At 46.1% G+C, this 8807-nt stretch overlaps 1 long non-coding RNA gene across 2 annotated transcripts in view; it reads right to left on the minus strand.

Annotated features, from left to right (window-relative positions):
- Positions 1 to 8807, minus strand: part of LOC138266548 (uncharacterized) — a 153034-nt gene that overhangs the window by 56047 nt on the left and 88180 nt on the right. The gene's annotated exons all lie outside the window — the stretch shown is intronic.

An 8807-nucleotide genomic window follows, 5' to 3' on the forward strand; every position in this document is an offset into this window, starting at 1 on the left:
CTCCAGGGGAAGCTAGATCCCATTCTGGGGTAGTGTCCAAGCCACTGTCTGTATCCAGTCCCTGGAAGTCACCAGAGGGCTCCAAAACTTCACCTTCCTCCAGGTGTTGTCTTGCGTAATCTTCTTCCTCCAAAAGTCGAAGAGCCAGATGTCTTGATTTAAGCCTTGACTCCAAGCCTGGAGTCGATAAGGCGTTGGTCGACGCCGAACATCTTTGTCGGCGCCGAACCTCAGATCCGTCCAAAGCCGGAAGCTCTGACTGCATAGGATTCTTAGACGTCGATCGGATCCGAGGCAAATCCAACGGTGCCGTAGCAGGTGTAGTCGGCCTGGGCGACGTCCTAGGCATCGGCGCCGCTTCAGGTGCAGCAGATAAAAATGGGGTGAAAGGCGTTGATCGATAAGACGCCGGAACACCCAAATCATAGGCCAGAGGGCCAGACGGACCTGCATGACTCCCACCCGGCGTCATGGAAGCAAAAATGTTAAACATTACGTTAAAAAACGCTGCAGGATCCGTTCCTGGAGCCGGGAAAGCCGGGTATTGCTGCTGCTGCACCGGCGCCGGCATAGACGCTGAGGAAGGTCCAGGTAACTCCTGGCCAGGAGAACCTTCTGGCCTCTGGGGAGGCTCGACCTCAAAGACCGACCCGGGTGACGTTGGGGTCGTAGGAGGCGGAGGGGTGACGGTCGGGCTTATCTCCCACGTCGGACGACGCCGAGCTGACGGAGAGGCCGATATTGACCTGGACCGTCCCTTGCTCAATCGGCGCCGAGATTCGTGACGGCGCCGAGTGTCACTACGATGGTGACGAGACCTCGAGGATCTCGAAGAAGACTCCCTCCGATGACGCCTCTCCTTCTTCTTCTTGGACCAAGCCAAGCACAATTTCGCCTCCCTCTCTTTAAGTGCCTTGGGATTCATGCGCTGACATGAGCCACATGACTCGACCTGATGGTCGGAACTAAGGCACCAGAGGCAATTTTCGTGGGGGTCGGTAACCGACATTCGACCACCGCACTGGCTACAAGGTTTGATGCCGGATTTTCTTGGCTGCGACATTGTAACCATCGTTGGAAACAATAGCTCCCTGTGAGCCTCGAAGAATTAACCGTTACTCGGGCACGGAAAAAAGGGAACTGACGTCTGCACGTTGAAGAGGGCTTCTTATTGCCTGGATGATGTCATGTGGCGCCGCGTGGAGTCGGGTGATTGTGACGTCATCGTCGACGTGCAGAGCTAGAAGAAATTTCCGTTGAGGGCTGGCGCGAGGGGAGAATTCTTTAGGTGAGGAATCCACAGGTAGGTGTATCCATCAGAAGTATCTTTTTATAAAAACTGTATGTACTGATAACTCCTTGGCTGCTAAGCCTTTTCATTCTGAAATCCTAAGCCCTTTTTTGACATTTGGTGTAGTTTGCATGCAGGCCTCCATACCTTTTTATCCACAGAAGGTATCAATGCCATAATTGTGTCCTATTATCTAACGTCCAGGAGATTCCAAAGGTGCCCAGAGTTTGTGGAGTCTCCTGGAGGAGACTGAGAAAATAGGTAAAATATAGCTAAAGTCGGAGTCTTGGGGAAAAATAGGAAAACATTGCTTCATATAAAAGTGTCTTTTTTTCTAAAAATGGCATTAACAAATGGATTGGTGTGCTAAAGTCATAATTTTACCAGCTTTTAGGAGCAATGCAGAACCAAAGAACCTATTATTTACCACAGTTTTGTCATTTTTTTCAAAGAGTTAGGTCGGTTGTCCTACTTTTTGTGCTTTCAACCTACTTCCAGTTGTGGTAGAAACCTGGGCAAGACCCATGGATGATTCCAGAAAGCTATACATTTTCTGAAAAGTAGATGGAATTCTGAGATAAGCAGGGGGTCATTTGTGCAGATCCTTCAAGGTTTACCCAACAAAACCAACTGTTGAAATTAGAAGAATATTTTAAATGAGAAGAAAAATAGTCCATGTGTGACAATGTTTTCCTTTGGAAGAACTTGTCACAATGGCAGATTTACAAAAGCAATACACTATTATGTCCACTAGACCCTAAAGGTTGCGGGGATATATAGACTTTTATTTTCCAACAACCGAAGGTACCCAAAGCCAACAACTGAACTGCACCTTACAATGGTTTTCCATTGTGTACTGGGTATAAAGCAATTAAGACAGTAAAATATAAAGACTGAAAAATAGTTATCCATGAAATTTATATATTTCTGAAATAGACATGTGGTACTGAGGTTAAGAGCAGTGTGTGTTTGTACATCTCTGAATTTGTGGGTACCCATACCGGAATCTAAGTCCTAAGTTCTTGCAAACATCAAACTTTGACTAAAAACAAATTTTCTTCACAATTTTGTGATGGAAAGTAGTGAAATCTGCAGAGAGCCACAATTTCTATCAGAAGACATGTGGGCACTCTGGGTGGCAGGAAATCTGATGCACTCCACAGATTCCAGTACTTTGAGTCACAGAAAAATGAAGAAAATATGTTTTCTATCCTATGTTTGAAATTTTCAAGGCCTTTTGGGTAAGAAAACCTTGTGTGAACCACACAAGACACAATTCCCTGCAGCCCCTGATGTCCAGTTTACAAAGATATCTGTGTATTGGTAGATATTCCTTTGAGACAATGTACACCCTGGCAGAGGAAGACAGAAAGGGCAAATATTAATTGATAACCATCTACAACTCAAGTACACCCACATACTGGTTGGACTAGAATCGAGGGTGAGTGAAAGGTTCAAAATGTAAATGTCATTAACAAAATATTTCATCAAAATGAAAATGTAAAAAACACAGTTAATAAGATAATTAATATTCCAGAATACTTAATCAGTGACTCATAGCTTTTGAGCTGTAAAGCCAGGACAAGGCACCAACAACTTTACTGGACACCGTTCATGTCTCACACTCACAAAACCATTCATACCACCAGCCACATCAACAAATGGCGCCATTGAAGAGCTCATCACTGTGATCAGCAACAGGTCACTGCACACACTGCCAGCCAAATGCTAACTGACACACACCACCAGCCTGAGGCCACAAACACACACCACCATTCACATATACCACCAGCCAGATACCAGATTAGACACAACAATCGTACCACCTAGAGGCTGGTGGAATGTGTGGACTAACAATTTGGTGGCTTTGTATTTGTGTGGTTGCTTGCTGCTGGTCACTACACATTTGCAGGCAGCCACACACCAGTCCCCAAAGCCAGGCACCAGCCACACATAATAACAGCCAAACCCCACTCAGACATCACCATGTAGCTCCACACCACTATAATTTCCAGGACACTCCCACAATGTACAGATGATACACACACAAAGCACCGCCAGGAAAAAATAAAACATCCAACTAAAAACAGCATTTTTTTCAAATATTGCTAAAAGATGAAATACCAAATGACTACATACACATGGTGTAACTAAGCACATCAAACTACTCCCAATCACATATATAAACAGAAAATATATAGCAGTGCAGACCACAGTCAGTTTTCTTTACTGTCATGTTTGCTCTCAATACTTGAGTTGTGTATTGTACAATCTAAAAAAAGTGGGCATGCATAGGCCAGGATTAGAAGGGTGCGTGGGGCAGTACATACAACTCTCCTTTCGTACTTTTTTTCAGACACAAACTCAACATATCTGATAAAAAAAAGTATTTTTTGGATGTTGGAGGAATGTATTCAGGAAAGTACGATCTTTCAATCTAGCCACATCGTCCACCACTCTGACTCAAGTAACACTTGCCTGCTCAACTTCAACAAGGGTGTCTATTACACGTTGCTGACGCTGAAAAAAACTCATCTTGAAATCTGGAGAACTATCCTTGAAAGCAACATAAGCATTGAAGGATGTTAAAGAAATAAATAAACATCCAAATTATTGTACCAGGTGTATGACTTCGAAGCAGCATTGCAAGGGTTCAACTTTTAATCTACTGCAGCCACGTTTGCCATGTTCCTGTTGTGGTCTAAAATGCACACAGGTTTACGCACTTATGCTACCTGACCCCAAACAGTCACAGGTGCAATGCTTTCATCATGTATAGTTGTGAGCATGTGGACATCTCAGCTGTCTGAAATTTCAAAGTAAGATGTTCATTACTGTGCAAAGCCCTCTTTTACACCCAAGCTCTTTCAGGTAACCTTTTCAGTTAGATTGTGACCCATTCCACATTGCACACCTTTAATACTTCCTTGAATAATTGTGCACCTGTGTAGAAACTGTCCACATATCAATGGTGATCTTTATTAAAAAGTCTTCTGGCAGGTTCTACCAGTGTACACCTTGAAATTAAAAACAAATAGCCTTTGAACAGGACTGGAGACTCATCCACAGGTGTATCTTTCCCTGGAACACAGATCTCTGAGAAACAATCTACTAAATGGTCAGGACCAGGCCGAATCTTGAAGAGACAGTCACAACCAGGGTGATGTTGGGGCAATGCTATAGCATATCCACAAAATGCAGCATCTGCTGCAGAGCAGAAGCAAATACTGGTCTTGATACATTGTTGCTGTAAATATAGCAGTTGCCATCAGGGGACTAGTAGACCAGTATAAAAACAGTGATGGCTTTGTTAGCAATCCCATCAACAAAGTTATACCGCAGAACTACCTAATCTCATGGAGACTGGTGGCAGTCCTCTGGGTAGCTCTAGAGTGGGGCTAAAGTGTGGCACTGGTGTCCCTCAAAAACTGTACTGCATACAATAGTCTGCACAACATTATTATCCCAAAATACATCATCAATAAACAAATGGAAAAACTGGCATGCAAAAAGTTCTCTGTTATGACTTTACACCCTGCAACACCACTAAAGGCAGACAAAACAGGCTGCACCATATTAAGGGTAATCCAGGGTTCAGCACTTCCAATGGGAATTCTTCCAGTCCCTGCCTGCAACCCCAGCTTGATCTTGCTGCTCTACTGCATATCAGTGTCCTTCTCTACAAGAGGCACTTCATCAGCACTAATAGTGGATTCATTATCAGATGCTTCCTCTGAGGCAGAAAATTCCCTGCCAGAATCATCAAGTCAATCCTGTGCCTCAGATGCAGAGTCAGTCGCAGAGCTATGTTCAGGGGCACATTCAAAAAACAAAACAACCACCTTCTAGGCAGTCAGCCTATGGGCAGCCATAATGCTTACTAATAAAATACAACAGCAAAACACGAATAATTAACACTGTGTCAAATTCCTACTCAACCAACTGTGGCTGTATCAAGCAGTCAAAATAACTATTGACAAATAATGATCTAGAAAAAAACTTTCAATATAAATCACAGAATGATCTTTATACTCACATTTTCAAAAAAGGGTTTCTTGACAAACACATACACCTACACAAACGGCTGATCTATCACTGATGAAACTGCAAGTGGGAGTCGCCACCAAGGAAACCAAAAGCTTTGAACTACTACAGTATAAAAAGAAGAAATAAAACATTAAGTTGACAAATGCAAATGATAGGACGTGTTAGAAATGGGGTCTCTGATTGGCAGTCAGTTTGCACTCTGTCCAAGCAAGGACTCACACTCTAGTCAGGGCAAGAGAGATATACACTTAAGATAACTCCTGCTCACCCTCTTGGTAGCTTGGCACTAGCAGTCAGGCTTATCTCAAAGTCAATGTGTAAAGAATTTGTACCGAAACACACAGTAATACAGTAAAAACACTACGAAATAGACACCACACTTGTTTAGAAAAATAGCCAATATTTATCTAATTCAAACAAGACCAATACAACAAAAATCCAACACACACAAGTAAAGTTATTAATTTTTAAATTAAAAAGAGTCTTACGGCATAGGAAACAATGGATGCATTGATGTTACACAAAGTACCTAGTTTGCATCAAAAATAAAGCCAGACGGGAGAGCTTGCATCGGAAAAGTCAGAGATTGGTTGATTCCTTACTCGCAAGTGAGGCCGCACGTCGTTTCTTCTCTGGTCAGGTAGGCAATGCTTTGTTTTTTCTCTCCTGCAAGAGAGCAATGCGTCGATTTCCAGACGGGCACCTCAGGTCCGGGTAGGTTCACGTTGATTTCGATGCCCAGCCATGAAGCGTGCAAAATCCAGCTGCAGTGATAAGGAACTGTGCTGGGTGAGGCTCGTGCCGATTTCAGCTGCTGCAAGCAGGCGTTTTGTCATTTCTCCAGCCATGATGCAGTAAATGTGTTGATTTCCCAGCCGCGATGCAGGTGGTGAGTCAATTTCTCAGCCGCAATGCAGGTTGTGCGTCGTTTTTACAGTTTCTTTGCAGGTGATGTGTCAAATCTTTCTCCACACGACTCCTGTGTGTGGATTTCCGCCTTGGTTCCACCAGATTCACCTTTCAAGGGCCCAAGGACTGGATAGGGCACAACTTGGCTGGGTAGGAGTCTCAACAGAGAGTCCAGGTACTGGCAGGGGAAGTCTTTGATGGCCCTGCGACTTCAGAACAGGAGGCAAGCTTAGTCAAAGCCCTTGGAGACACTTCACAAGGAGGAATATACCACAAAGTCCAGTCTGTGTCCTCTTTGAAGCAGAAGCAGCAACTGGACGCAAACCCAGCAAATCACATTCACAGGCAAAGTGCCGTTCTAACTTGCTGACATTCAGTCGCCTATTGATCTTTTTCCCCTGTGGGCTCCACCTCTGCTGGATGTGCATATTGACTTTTGAGAGTATGAGTCTATGGTCTGTCCAGCAGACTGTGCCGCTCATGGTCTTAGTCGCTCTAACATCATACCTGTCCCTTCTCCTTACTATGACGGAAGATGAGATGCCAGTGCTTGCTACGTGGGTGCTTCCAGGACGTCTTATTACAGTTGCATAGATGGAAGACTGTGTTTGTGAACAACAGGTCATGAGCTGCACAGGTCTTCAAAAGTAGATGACCATTGCTGTTGCTTTTGCTGACTCCATTTCCCCCAATGACTCCCTCCCATGTCTGGTAGTCTGCACCAAATCTGTCATTGAAGTTGCCTAAGATGACAAGCTTGTCTTCCTTGGACACAGATGCTATGATGGACACCAAGTCTTCATTGCCTTTGATCTCCTCTGGGTTTGTCATGTTGGGGGCATATGCACTGATGAAGGTGGCATGGCGCTTTCCTTTGAGTGGGGGCTACAGAAACATGAGTCGATTGTTGAATCATTTTGGGAGGCTGGCTAATTTGCTGATCAGATTAGATCTAATGGAAAAACCCACTCCTGCTTCACGACATTCATCGCTGCTTTGGCCACTCCAGGAAAAGGTGTATCCGGCTTTGACTTCTGTCAGCTAGCCTTCGTCTGGGAACCTGGTCTTGCCGAGGGCTGGAATCTGGATGTTGTACCTGTCAAGTTCTCTTGCGACAAGTGTTGTCCGTCTCTCAGGTCTGTTTGTTTGAGAGGTATCCATAAGCGTGCACACATTCTATGTGCCACTGGTTCCAACATACACACAAGGGAGGACATCAGAAAGAGGTGGAATTAACTCAGGGGGAAGGTACGATCCATGGCATCCAGGCAGAGGATATCCAGAAACAAGACAGCCGGTGGCCCCCCAGCTCCTCCCCATCAGTTGACATCCTGGGAGGAGAAGGTCCTGGACATCTTGCATCCCGAGGGCCTGACTGGCATCAGCGGAGGGCTCGACTCTGGTAAGTCAGCAATACCTTCCACATACCAACCACCTATGCTCAGCATGGCTCCCCACCACTCTCTAAACCACTGCTACCCAACCCACTGCTCCTGTCTAAAACACCCCACACCCCTCCTCTGCATGTCACCCTACCCCACTCCCACCATCCCCACACACACACCCCAACATCATGGACGTCAACCACAATGTGAAGAACCACAGCACCCACAATCCTAACCAAATCAATGTCTGCAGTGCAGCAGCTGTCAATGCCAGCACTGGGAAGCTAATCGAGCCACTGCATGCATCACAAAAGGGACATAACAACTACAGTCACACAACTTACACCTACCATATCCTTCCACAGATACCCATTCCACTGACACCCTGCAGGGAATGACAGGCTCAGACAGTCCTCCCCAGGATGAAGGCCCCACTGGTTATCTGGATGAGGACTTCTTGCCTGGGCCATCTGGGGCCACTGGACAGTCCACCAATGACACACCCACCCTGGACATATTGGACACCACTACCCATGGGGATCCATCAACCAGACGTGTGCCTTGTAGTACAGATGCCAGAGTCAGGGAGAGCCACCCTAGAAAATGAAGGCCCTGCTGCTACTGGGAGTAGGCACACTGTGGCAGGGGCACAGGCACCATAGGCCAGGGGTAGAGGGAGGGAAACTGTGGGACAAGGGGCTGGACAGCCACACCAACTGACTGCCCAGGAGGGCCTCAATCAGGTCTTGGGTGTATACCAGCACACTCTGGACACAGTGGACCAAATCCTCGCTACTGTGCAGGAGACCCAGCGGCTGCAAGGGCAATTCCATCAGGTGGCCATGCAGTAGTGGCAGGCCTGTAATACCACCATGGCCTCCATAGTAGGGGTGCTCAGGGACCTGACCACTGTTATTCATGAGTCCACCACCCACCAGCAGGTCCCTACCACTGGTCACATCCCATCACAGTGTCCACGTCAGTGGCAGACTGTGGCATGGAGGCTCCGCCACAGGACTCGCAGGACACCAGCATCCCAACCACTGTAGCTGAGTAACCCACACGCAAGTGAGGACGTCCAAGTAGACATCCAGCTGGACATGATGGCCATACCATGACCACTACCAAGAAGTGACCCTCTCCTGAACATTCTCCTTTGTGTGTGACTGTGACAC

Source organism: Pleurodeles waltl, chromosome 11, assembly GCF_031143425.1.
Source record: "Pleurodeles waltl isolate 20211129_DDA chromosome 11, aPleWal1.hap1.20221129, whole genome shotgun sequence".
Lineage (NCBI taxonomy): Eukaryota > Metazoa > Chordata > Amphibia > Caudata > Salamandridae > Pleurodeles > Pleurodeles waltl.